General features: G+C 35.3%; 1 pseudogene; it reads right to left on the reverse strand.

The window, feature by feature from the left end:
- Window positions 1-511: 511 nt before the first annotated feature.
- On the reverse strand, window positions 512-6,875 carry LOC106823655 (olfactory receptor 7G1-like; annotated as a pseudogene).
- Window positions 6,876-13,622: the final 6,747 nt, after the last annotated feature.

Consider the following 13,622-nt stretch of genomic DNA (forward strand, 5'->3'; position numbering starts at 1 on the left):
TAACAGGTGGTCATTTTTTAAAAATTACACTGTCTATGTTGTTCTGGTTATTTGAAACCTTTGGCAATTTTATAAAGAGAAACAAATAGACTAGGGAGGTAGCTTGAAGATTCTATCTGGATCTCCTGGGAACTTAGAGGCAGGCCACAGTGATAATACATACATATATCAAGAACCAGGAATGGGAAGGTAAGATCAACTTTACCAAACGTGCCCTCTCACCACTAGATGGCAAGTAAATGCCAGAGTTAAAGAGTTACCTTGTTTTAAAATTGGTATATTGCTACTCTGGAAGAAATGATCCTTGTTATAGCAGAAATTGAATATGAGATTAGTAAATGAGAGGTGCTTGAGTATTGTGTAAGGTACAAGAAAAAGTGTGAAAAAGATGGCAGACAGACAGGAGGACCATAGGTGACTTAGCTCTAATCATTTGATGTATGTACTTTCTTCACAACTTCCCTTGGATAAACCTGCCCTCATTTCCAAACATTGACTAAGGGACCTTAGGTTACCTGGCTGGCATCACTGTGGAATGATGCTTGACATCTCCACTGAATGTACCATCTCGGATATCTGTCCTCAGGAAGGCAGACGAATTGAGTGAAACCCAAACTCCTGGGCAAGAGGGATCATCTATGGGAGAAGGCTCAGATGACCTACTTCTTTTCATTGGAAGGACTGTTGAATGAGACAGTCACAGGCAAATTGCAGTCTCTGTATCTTTAGAGCTTCAATTTCCAAATCTCCTCATTAGCCATGCAATTTTATTGTCATTGGGATCCCAGGACAGTGTAAATCCTTAAAGACCAAGACTCTAGATGGGAGGAACTCATAATGGCTACTTCCCTCACCCTATGAGACCAGGTTTACACCATCCATTTTTCTCCATCTGTGCCTGCTCATCTCCATTTCCAATTCTTTGCAAATATGGATACACCATTCTTCTCTAATGGGATTCCACTCCTTTTTGCAGGTATGAACAAAGAGTCCCTATCTAATCAATGACATTGGGAAGTCCAATACCAATTTTAGGTTTGAAAATATAGTTTATGTATGTGGATGTAAATAATATATTTAAAATATTGCAAATCATAGATCTGACAAGTGGTTAATCTCCATTGTATATAAGGAACTCACACAATTGAACAATAAAAAAGCAAACAACCTGATCATAAAACGGGCAGAGGACATTAACAGACATTTTTCCAAAGAAGTTATACAGATGGCCAATAAACACATGAAAAGATGTTCAACATCACTAATCATCAGGGAAATGTAAATCAAAACTACACTAAGATACCACCTTATGCCGATTAAAATGACTATAATCACTAAGACTACAAATTAACAAATGTTGGAGAGGGTGTGGAGAAATGGGAACCCTTATACACTGATGGTGGGAATGCAAACTGATGCAGCCACTATGGAAAACAGAATGGAGATGCCTTAAAAAGCTAAAGGTAGAACTACCATATGACCCAGCTATCCCACTGCTGGGTATCTACCAAACAATTTAAAATCAATAATCCAAAGTAGCGTATGCACCCCTATGTTCATTGCAGCACCATTCACAATAGCCAAGACATGGAAACAAACCAAGTTCCCGTCGACTGATGATTGGATAGAGAATATGTGGTATTTATATACAATGGAATACTACTCAGCCATAAAAAAGACAAATTCATCCTATTTACAATAACATGGAAGGGCCTGGAGGGAATTATGCTAAGCAAAATAAGACAGTCTGAGAAAGACAAACACCAGATGATTTCGCTCATATATGGAATGTAAACAAACACATGGACAAAGAAAACAGTTTAGTGGTTACCAGGGGAAGAAGGGTAGGGGGTGGGCATAGGGGGTGAAGGGGAGCACTTATGTGGTCACAGTCAAGAAATAACGTACAACTGAAATCTCACATTGGTGTAAACTATTATGAACTCAATTTAAAAAAAACAAAAAAAAATGCTGTTATTGAAAAATTGGAAACTTTAAGTTTTTCTGAGTCATTAATGTTTCCTGAATGTTAATTTTCATTGTGTATATTTGCACAGTAGACTCTAATTTATTCTCTGTGAAAAATTTGTCTCTGATCACTGCAGACAGATCTGTTACTTCTTTATTGATTTTCATAACCATAGTTTCTAATTTTTTCACAATAGTTTCAATGTACATTTATGCTCACCTTGGGGGACTTCAGTTTGAAATTATATAAATAAATCATATGAACTAACAAGAAAAAGTTAATCAAATCAGTAGAAATACCACAAACATATATTTAAAAGACAGGGAAATGAATATATAATAAGATACTCAATCACATAAAAATAAGAAGTGTGTCAAATAATGAAATAGTTTTTAAACCCACAAGATTATCAGTAGCCTTGAAATATTGGTGGTGGTAGAAATCATCAGGACCTTCTAATATGTGTGTAATAGTTTCAATCACTTAGGATCACACTTTGGAGCAATCTAAAGAAATATCCATACTCCTTTAATCCCAATAATTCCATTGCAAGTATAAGATTCCACCGTATTTCCACCAAGAGACAAATATATGAGAATATTCAAAGAGATTTATTCATAAGCGCAGAAAACTAGAACAAAACTTGAATCAATATTGGACAAGATATCTACTTTGAAAAGTCACCATACATAATGTAAAAACACAGAAGATTGGAAATAGTGCCTGTTATGCCCAATAATGTAATTAAATCTCAAAAGTACACTAGTGATAAAAAACAATCAAGATGAAAACTTGATATATTTTTGATTAAATTTTTAACAAGTTTGAAAAGAGACAGACTATAAATTGGACATTAACATATATTGAAGTGATAAGACAATAATGTTTAAATCCTATTACCAGTTTTGCAGTGCAAATATAATCAAAAATGACAATTTCATATGATTCAACCCAAAAGAAACACTTCAAAGAAAATAAGGTCAGAATTTAAGATAGTGTTTGCCCCTGGAATCAGCGAGGGTAGTGTAAGTAGGAGACCACTTAAGTGGATTCTATGGTGATGGCATTGCTCTATTTTTAACCCTTGGATAGGTATGTATGTTTATTATGTGGCTATTCTTTCAGAACTACAGACAGATCTTATGCACTGTTTAGTACACGATATGTTAAAAAGCAAAATTGAGGAAACATCTGATATCTTCCTAATTCTAGATACATTCTCCCATATTCTTTTATACTGAAGTCACACAGCTAAGATTTCAGATGTCATCAGAATTTCACAGAATGCTTTTCACAGAGTTTTTAAACACTCATCTCATATAAACATTTGTTTCCTTCAATTTTTTATAAAAACAGGTCATAATTTTGGAAACTTTGAAATATAGTTCTGAGTGTGAAAATGAATGCACATCTCTCACAAGTCTCCCCAGAGGTTCAAAGTCAGTAGTTGTTTCTGTAAGCCAGAGAAACCTCAGTATGAACATAGGTCTCACGTGATTCATCTCTCAGCTGTTCTGTGGGCATCAGTGCAGGAAGCTCTGCACTAGCGGATAACTCAAGTGCCGGGTACAGAGCTGTTTCCTAGTGTAGTGCTGAAAACAAAAACCTCCCTCAGCCTCCACTGATGACCAGTATAGAAAGCTCTCCAGCAACTCCTTTGATTCTCACTTGAGACCTCCACGGTTTTCACCCCTTCACCCACAGAGATGATTCAAAATTATGGTCCTGCTTTTTTGAGCCTTGAGGAAAGAAATTCTCCTAATCTTGACAACTTTCCTTTACTCCTCTCTTATCTTACACTCAATATCTCCTTGTCAAAGGAAAGCAGTTTTGCATAGGATAACCACCCTCATAAAGACATATTAAAAAGGATTGCATTAGAACCCTAAGACTGCACCCAATCCTGTATCACTCCTGCCATTCAAGGAAATCTGTCAAAGTACAAGTTACACAAAGCTAAAGAGCATACATGTCAATGACCATGTACAACAAGAATTATAGTCTTTGTGAATATATTTTGGGAAAGTCACTAAATGAATACAGTACTACCACCTTAAAGATTTTTTTTTAAGAAAAGCAAACTCTAGGGGAGACTCTGATACACACAGCTACCACATTAAAATATTGATTCTATGAAGCAGAAAGAAAAAAGAATGAAGAAAAGTGAGCAGACCCTAGGTGACAACGGGACACCATCAAATGAAAAAATATATGTAATCATTGTGGGAGTCCCAGAAGGAGAAGAGAAGGAGAAAGAGATGAAAAAAATATTTGAAAAATAATGGTCAAAACTTCCATAATTTGGTGAAAATAATGAACTTACAAAAGTAAGAAGCTCCATGAACTCCAAGGAGGATAACACCAAGATGCTAACCTTAAGACAGATTATCATCAAACTGACAAAGCTAAAGGAAAAGATAGAATCATGAAAGGAGCTCACCATGTACAAGAACTTAAAAGAAAATTAACTCATCACAGACAAGAGATGTTTAATAAGATTAATAATCAAGTTCTCATTTATCAATGAAGGTCAGAGGATACTGGGATGATATATATAAAATGCTAAAAGAAAAAAATGTCAACCAAGAATTTTGTAAGTGACAAAAATTTTCTTCCAAAAATGAGGGGGAAACAAAACATTTCCAAATAAACAAAGCTGAAGGAGTTCATTAAAACTAATCCTGCTCTATGAAAATGTCTAATGGATCCCTTCAAGTTGCAATGAAAAGACACTAGACAATAATTCAATGCCATGTGAGAAAATATTTCTGCTAAAGATAAATGTGTAGTCAAATAAAAGAGTTTGTATTTTATTCTTAGTTTACAGCTCCACTTTTATTTCCTACTCGATTTAAATAGGTGTAAAAATTTTGAAATCTATACTACTAGCAACAATGTACAAAGATTTAATTTGTGACAGCAACAACATAAAGAAGAAATGATTGAGCCACATAAAAGCAGAAGTTTTGCATGTTATTGAAGTAAAAGTGGTGTTAATACAAACTACATTGTTAAATTTAATGCCCATGGTAACCACGAGCATATTATCCAGATATGTTCAAAACAAGCAAAGAGAACAAAATCCAGAATATTCCTAACAAAAAATCAACTAGACAGAAAGGAAAGCAGTAATGGTGGATATGAAGAACAACAAAACAAAAAGTTATTAGACACACAGAACATAAATTTTTAAATGGAAGAATTAAGAATCTCCTTATCAGGAAATACTTTAAAGGTAAGTGGACTAAATGCTCCAATCAAAAGGAAGAAACTGGAAGAGAGATAAAAGAAACATGATGTGAATATGATGTTTACAAGAGACTCACTAAAAATCCACAAAAATAAATGGATTGAAAATAAAAGGATAGAAATATACTCCAGGCAAATAGTTACCAAAAGAGAGCTGACTTCATAAAAAATAGATTTTAAGTCAAAATTTTTTAAATGGACAAAAAGGGATAGAAACAAAATAGGTAGATAGATAGATAAAGAAGAGGTAAAAGGGTCAATAGTCAAGATGATATAAGTATTATATACGTATATACACCAAACCTCACATATATACACAGAACCTCAAAATACATGAAACAAACTTGAAAAAAGTAAAATGAGAAATACATATTTCTAAAATAATACTTAGAGACTTCAGTATGAAACTTTCAACAATGGATAGTACCCCTGGATTGATCAAAAAATGACAGAGAATTTGAAAATGGTCTAAGTGTATAACAACTAACAGACATATATGAACACTTCTTTTAACAGCAGAAGATACATTCTTCTACAGTGCACATGGAACATTCTCCAGGATAGATTATATGTTAGCCCGCAAAGCAAGTCTCAGTGAATTTTAAAAGACTGACATCAAGCAAAGTGTCATTTGTGACCACAATATTATGAAGCTAGAAATCAATAAGAGAAGGACAGCTAGAAAATACACAAATATTTGTAAATTAACACTCTCCTGAAAAACCAATAGCATCTTACAGATGAGTTTTCTCAATGCTCTTTTCATATCCTGTTCGTCAGGCTATAGACAAAGGGGTTCCGCATTTGAAGGACAATAGTGTACATCATTGAAGCCACTTCAATGTTCTTGGAAGAGTTTATAAGGGGAGAACTAATGTTGCATAAGATAAAGAGCAAATCCTGTCCCATAGGATAAGGACACAACTGAGAGGTGAGAACCACAGGTGGAAAAAAACTTTATACTTTCCACCTACTGATGGCATTTTCAAAACAGAGGAGACTATCTTAGCATAAGAGATAATGATCCATACACAGGAACACCACCAAATATACTAGTTGCAAAACATGTCAGGATGTTATTGATGGGTATCAGAACACGCCAGCTTGATGACCTGAACAGCTTCACAGAGGATGAGGGGCATTTCCAGGATTGTGCAGAAGGTCAGCTGCAATACCATCAGACTGTGGAGGAGGGTATCCCCGATGCTAATGAACAGGGAGAATAGAATCAGCAGTCCACAGAAGCAGGAATTTGCGATGACCGTGTACCTCAGTGGATGACAAACGGCCACACAGAGGTCATAGGTCATTACTGCAAGAAGAAAATTTTCCAAACTGGCAAAAATCAGGACAAACTAAATCTGTGTAAGGCAGCCTGTGTAAGTGGTGCTCTTACTCTGTGCTTGGATATTTATCAGCATCTTTGGGACTGTGGTTTTGTTTAAACAGATGTCAGTAAAGAATGGATTGGAGAGAAGTACATGGGGATGTGGATGCGGGAGTCAGAGATGACAGTCAGGAAGATGAGTAAGGTTCCCAAGATGGCGACCGGGTACATGGAGAGGAACAGAATGAAGAGGAGAGGGTGCAGTTCTGGATCGTCTGTCAATCCAAGGAGAAGGGATTCTGGAGAGTCTGTGTGATTTCTGTGTTCCATGTTATCGATGAATCTGATTGAAAAGATGGAGTAAAAAGAAATAAAATGAATGGTCCCTGGATAAGCAGCAAAAGCTCCAAATGGGAACTTCTTAGAAATGAATAATTGTGGTACTACTCCAGAATTACTGCTGATAAACTCTGGGGACCAGAAATCTAAGTTTTAAAAACCCCTCCAGATGAATTTCATATGTGCTAAAGTTTGAGAACCAGTGCTAAAAATGAAAAAGAGAATCCTCCATATTATGTACCCAAGAGAATATTCAAATCTTTCCCTCTGCTAATCTCCCCCTCTATCGTCATCTCTCACTCTTCCTCTTCCCTCCACTTCCTTTATTGGCTCTTATTTTTATTGATCACCAACTCTGTTTCCCACCTTGTGCTGAATGCTGAGACTGAAAGAAAGAATATGATGTGATATTTCCTTCAGAAACGTTTCTTGCCCCAAACAAACAGAAGAATGAGACTGAAGTTATCGAATTTCTCTTGTAGAGTAATAGTCCCCAAACTTTGGCATGCCTCAGAATCTTATGAAGGGCTTTTTAAATTACAGATGAGTTACATCACACAATCAATCCATGCATCATTGGGGAAACCTAGGAGAAAAGAAGTTACATCTTGGACACAAAGTACATGGTTAGTTCATGACAGCAGTAGGTCTGAGATCAGATCATCTGACTGCTGATTGACTCACTTGACTAATCACTGTTAATGCCTTTGGAGAGCACAGAATTAGCATTCCTAAACCATCACTGAGATTTCATAATTCCCCTTTAAAATGGTAATATTTTTTCCTGAATAATGCCCCAAATCTTTTCACTACCCTACAAAGTATGTCCACTTTTACTCATGAAGTATTGTGTGGTGGGTTCATGGCATCCATCCAAGTATATGCTCTGTACCCAAGCAAAGATTAGAAAACGTAGCATATAAACTTGAAGCTCATAAGACTCTCCCATGGAAATGTTACTCAACTATGTTACAGATGGATTCTATGAAAAGCTGGAAAACTATTTCAGAGAGATTTTCTGTCTCATCCTAAGGGAAGTTCTCCCCTGAGGTGTTAGGTGGCATATCATTAAAAAAGAAAAAACAGACAAATAAGAGAAAGAATGAAATGCATAAGCTCCTGAGAAAATAGCTTCAATATTTGGTCCTTGGAAGACATAAATTTATAAGATAAGAGATATTTATATGATACTTATAATATAATCAACTGTCCTAAAATGATTGTCTCTGTAATGCAGTGGTCCTCCTTCTCAAGGGGAAAAAGAAGTGGCCATGAGGGCCTTTATCATTTTGTGTATTACTTATCACCAAACACACCAAATTTAGTCCAGCAAGCACTTGCTTTGAGAGTGAGGAAAGATAATTATTTTTTGATGATTTGTGTTTATAATTATAAAAGGCCTGATATCCCCATTTGTATAATGGGAACTGTCATAAAAACTTATGGGGATGTTCCAAACTTGTGAAATGAATGGAGAAAAAGCATCCAGAACGGCACTCAGCATTTGGGACCCTCGTGCTGACATTTCCTATTGTAGTCTTCTTCCTCCATGAACAACAGCTCCTGCTATGTTTCTCTCCTCAAAAGAAAGAAATGGGGTGGGACAAGTTGAGGAAAGAATATGGAAAGAGAGAACATCCCTAGATGATAACTGTACATTTCAGGAAAGAGTTTCTGAGCTGAAACTCCTTCTGAGAAACTTTATCATGTAGAAAGGGAATTAAGGAAATGTCAGTGACATCAATATTCATTTGAAATGGACATATGATTAAATAGATAAAAATTAAAATGAATTAAATAATAAAAATTATCAGATATATGAATCAACACAAATAATGAAAATCCACCAGAAAAAAATATTTTGTATGACAAAACGTCTGCAGCATGAGAAAAATTTAAATGTTTTTGATCCTACATAGATATGTTTATTTTTACTATAGATTATTCAAGTGTAACAAATGTACAGAGATAACAGTGAAGAACTTGGTGCCCATCAGTCAAATTTATTAAATTCATACATTTCACTATTCTCATTTTGGGTGACTTTATTGCAATAAATAATACGTGTATATGTGAAACACCTACATCACGCATTTGAATGATCTTGATTCTTTTCCCTCCCCAGGAAGAAATACATGAACTTACTGTATGTCATTCCCTGCAACTATTACTATAATTAGTATTAATTGTTCCAAAAACAATTGAATTGTTTCACATTTTTTAAGCTTTATGTAAACTGAACCATACTGAACATGTCAGTTACGATTGACATTTTATGTAATTTATTTTTTGATTGAAGTTGATGCATTTAGTCCTGCATCATTAATTTTAATTAGCAGAAAGTATTCCACTATATTGTTACATCATGTTTTATTTCTTTGTTCCTAAACTGATAGATATTATGGTTAACGTCTTTCATCCTATATGTGTTTATGAATACATATACAATGTAAAGTCATGCATGATCGATACCATCACATTCTAGATGCTGTTGCTAGAAAGGGGAGGTCAAGAACAGAGTGGGATACAAAACAAGTGTCTTCTATATGCATATTAATTTTTTACTTTATAAAAAAGACCTGAAATTCATCTAGCACCAAGTCAACGTTTGTTAATTCTGGAATGAGGTGAGGGATAGTCGTATGTCTTTTTTGCTTATACTGTCTCTGCTTTTCTTATATATAGTATAAGGTAAATTCATAAAGAGAAATGAGTATACTAGGAAGGTAGCCAACAAGGTCTCGCTCTGTCTCCACTTTCTCCCCAGCATCTTAACAGCACAGCTACAGGGATAGTACAAAATCACTTCTGTACAAAGACTTATCAAGAACCAGGAACAGAATGAACAGAAAAGCTGACCAAATCCTTTCATATTACCACAGAAAAATTCAAGAAAATGTCAGAAAGGTTTATAACAGTCATCACATTTGAGAAAGGGCAGATTTCTGATCAGGAGGAAAAGAGGTTCTGCCATTTTTTAGGGAAATTAGGAGACCAGCAGACTGAGAACTAGCTGAGTATTGGTACATAAATACATGAGAATTCATCACAAGAAGACAGATAGGCTGAAGTCCCATTGGACATCTGGTTCTGGTCATTTCACGCATGTGTTGTCCTCATTTATTCTCAAAGATGAATTCATAGTAAGACCCTTGTCCTCATTACCAACACATTAAATAAGGAATTTTCACTTACCTGACTGGCAACACTGTCAAATGATGTTTGACATACTACATGATATTGAAGACAGGAGATATGTCTTCAGGAAGGACAGAGAGACCAAGTGAGGCAAGGTGCTCCTGGCCAAGAAAGATCATCCTTGGATGGAGCCTCAGGTCTGCTTGTTCCTGACCAAGCAAGAGCTGCTGGATGAGATTGTCACAGGCTCACTCTTTACAGTCTCTATATCCCTAGGGGATAGATATACAAAACTCCTCATTAAACAAATATTTTAATGTCATTATGATCCCTGGGAACTGCAAATCCTTAAAGACAGAGACAATAGAAGAGGGAAATTCGTGATGGCTTATCCTTGACCTTGTTAGGCCAGTTGTTCACTATCCAGTTGTCTCCACCTGTTCAGGTTCACCTCCATTTGCACATGTACACACATTCTTTTATTAATGAATTCTAGCCTGTTTCTTTAAGTCACAAAGCCTTCTCTATTTCATTGGTGTCAGGAAGCTTTATTCCAATTTTAAGTGTGAAAACATAGTTTATACATTGGGTATAAATAATATAGTTATAAATATAACTAAATGTTGTAAAATTGAAACATTTAGGGGTGTTTCCTTTTTAGAGTCACTGAATGTTTTCTGTACTTTAATTTCTATTCTTTATATTTTATGCTGCAGAATCTGATCTATTCTCTGTGACCAGTTGTGACTATGATCAATATAGATCACATAACCACTTTTTCCCTCCACACAATAGATTCAATGTGGTGAATTGAAGTAGATTCAATTCACAAGTGGTTTAATAATTACTTTTTCCAATTTCAACACAATAGGTTCAATGTACATTTTTCTTCCCTATGGGGGGCTTTTGATTGAATTATAGTGGTTTATTTTAAATAACGATAAAATAAAATGTCACTGAAAATCAGTAGCATGCAATTATGTCCATAAGTCAGAGGAAGACAAATACTGTAAGATCTCACATAAATACGGAATCTAAAATAGTCAATCTCATAGAAATAGAGAGTGGAATGGTGGTGTCAGGGGCTGATGGGTGGGGGAAATGGAGAGATGTTGGTCCAAGGGTACAAACTTTCAGTTATAAGATGAATCAGTTAATATACAGCATGGTGACTGTAGTTAACAATACTCCCTTTTGTGCTTGAAAACTTCTTGCATATAGCAAATCATCACATTGTATACCTTAAACTTAGACAATTTATATATGAAATACATCTCAAAGAAGCTGGAAAAAAGAGGTAATATCAATACCTACAGTATCATCAATATTCTATTCCAGTAATGTTCTCCTTCTCCTCTAAGAAGGATCCAATATCCCGATTATTAAAGTCAGCATATCCTGGATTTTCTTGGTAGTTTCTCCACCATGCCTGAAAAAAATGAATTAAAAGGTATGTGTTCCTTTTGGTCTTACTTCTTTTGTTCAGTGAAACGCTTGCAAATTCTAAAAAATAAAACAAATGAAAATTTGACTGCAGAAGAGAAGATGATATGATGGTGGAAGCAGATATTGATCTGATGTGCTTTGAAGATGGAGGAAGGGCCATGTGACAGAAATGCTGATGGGCAACTAGAAACTGCAAAAGGCAGAGAATGAGAATCTCCCCTCAGAGACTCCAGAAGGACCAAGACGTGCAAACTCTTTGATTTTAGCCCAGTAAATATTCTGATTTCAGATATGTAACCTCCACAAATGTAAGAAAATTAATTTGTACTGTTTAAAAAAGAAAAAAAATAGGATGAGTGCTACCTCCAAGTAACTTGTGTCATTAATATAAGTTGTTATAGCTCTCTTTTATGGCTGCACTGAGTAATAAAATCAAGTTATTGTGGATTGTTAGTCTAGGTCATATTTGAAGGCACTTCATTGAAAGTTTATTTGTCCTTCTGTACTTCTTGTTATATTGAAAGAAAAATTATGAACTTTTATTCTTGAGTCACTTGTTTTGGTGGCTTATTGTTTAGTTGATAAGTTATTTTTATTTTAAGAATTGCAGTAAAATACAAAAAGATATCATTTACCATTTACCTTTTTTAATTGTGCAGGTCAGTGCATTAAGTATATTCACATTGTGTGGTTAATCATCACCATCCATACATAAGACCCATCATCTCACAAAACTGAAATCTTCACTGTTAACCAATAACAACCTATTCCTTCTTGCCCCTAGACTCTGGAAACCTCATTTTAATTTCTGTGACTGTGAATTTGAGTCTTCTAGGAACCTCACATAAATAGAATTGTACATTATTTGTCCTTTTGTGACTGGCTTATTCACATATCAGAATGTCTTCAAGGTTCATCCACGTGGCAGCATGTATCAGAATTTCCTTTCTTTTTTTATTCAATTATTTTATAGAGATCATATTGGCTTATAAAATTTTGTAAACTTCAGGTGGCAATATTTTATGTCAGTTTCTGTATAGACTGCATCATGCTGGCCACCAATAGGCTAGTTTTTACCTGTCATCCTACATACATGCCCCTTTACCCTTTGTGGTCTCCACTCATCCACTTCTCTAGTAACCACTAATTTGTTCACATTATCCATGTGTTTGTTTATCTTCCACGTATGAGTGAAATCATATGGTGTTTGTCTTTCTCTGTCTGGCTTATTTCCCTTAACCTAATACTCTCAAGGCCCCTCCATTGAGGTCCTGTTGGTGCAAATGGTACAATTTTGTCTTTTTATGGCTGAATAGTATTCTATTGTACACACATACAACATCTTCTTTTCCATTCACCCATTGATGGGCACTTGGGTTACTTCTATGTCTTGGCTACTGTGAATAATGCTGTGATGAACATAAGCATGCATACATCCCTTTGAATTGTTGATTTCATGTTCTTTAGATAAATACCCAGTAGTGGCAAAGCTGTCTCATATGGTATTTCTAGTTTTAGTTTTTGAGAACTCTCCAGGCTGCTTTCCATAGTGGCCACACCAGTTTGCATTCCCACCAGCAGTGTATGTGAGTTCCCTTTCCTCCACATCCTCTCCAATACTTGTCAATTCTTGTCTTGTTAATTTTAGCCATTCTGATGGGTATGAGGTGATATCTCATTGTAGCTTTGATTTTCATTTCCCTAATAATTAGTGATATTGAACATCTTTTCATGTGCCTGTTCACCATCTGTCTAACTTCTTTGGAAAAATATCTGTTCATATCTTCTGCCCACTTTTTGATCTGGTTGTTTCTTTTTTTGTTGTTGAGTTGTATGAGTTCTTTATATATTTTGGAAATTAACCCCTTGTCAGTGTATGATTTAACATTTTCTCCCAATTGGTGGGTTGTCTTTTCCTTAAGGGTGAATAATGTCCCATTGTATGTGTATACCATAATTTATTTATCCATTCATCAGTCAATGGGAAGTTGGTGAATAATGCTGCTATGAATATGGGTGTACAAATATCTGTTCAAGTCCCTGCCTCATTTATTTTGAGAATACATCCAGAAGTAGAATTATCATAACATAGGTTATATGATAATTCTATTTTTAATTATTTGAGGACACATCCTACTGTGTCGATGACAGCCA

Source organism: Equus asinus, chromosome 20 (genome assembly GCF_041296235.1).
Source record: "Equus asinus isolate D_3611 breed Donkey chromosome 20, EquAss-T2T_v2, whole genome shotgun sequence".
Classification (NCBI taxonomy): Eukaryota; Metazoa; Chordata; class Mammalia; order Perissodactyla; family Equidae; genus Equus; species Equus asinus.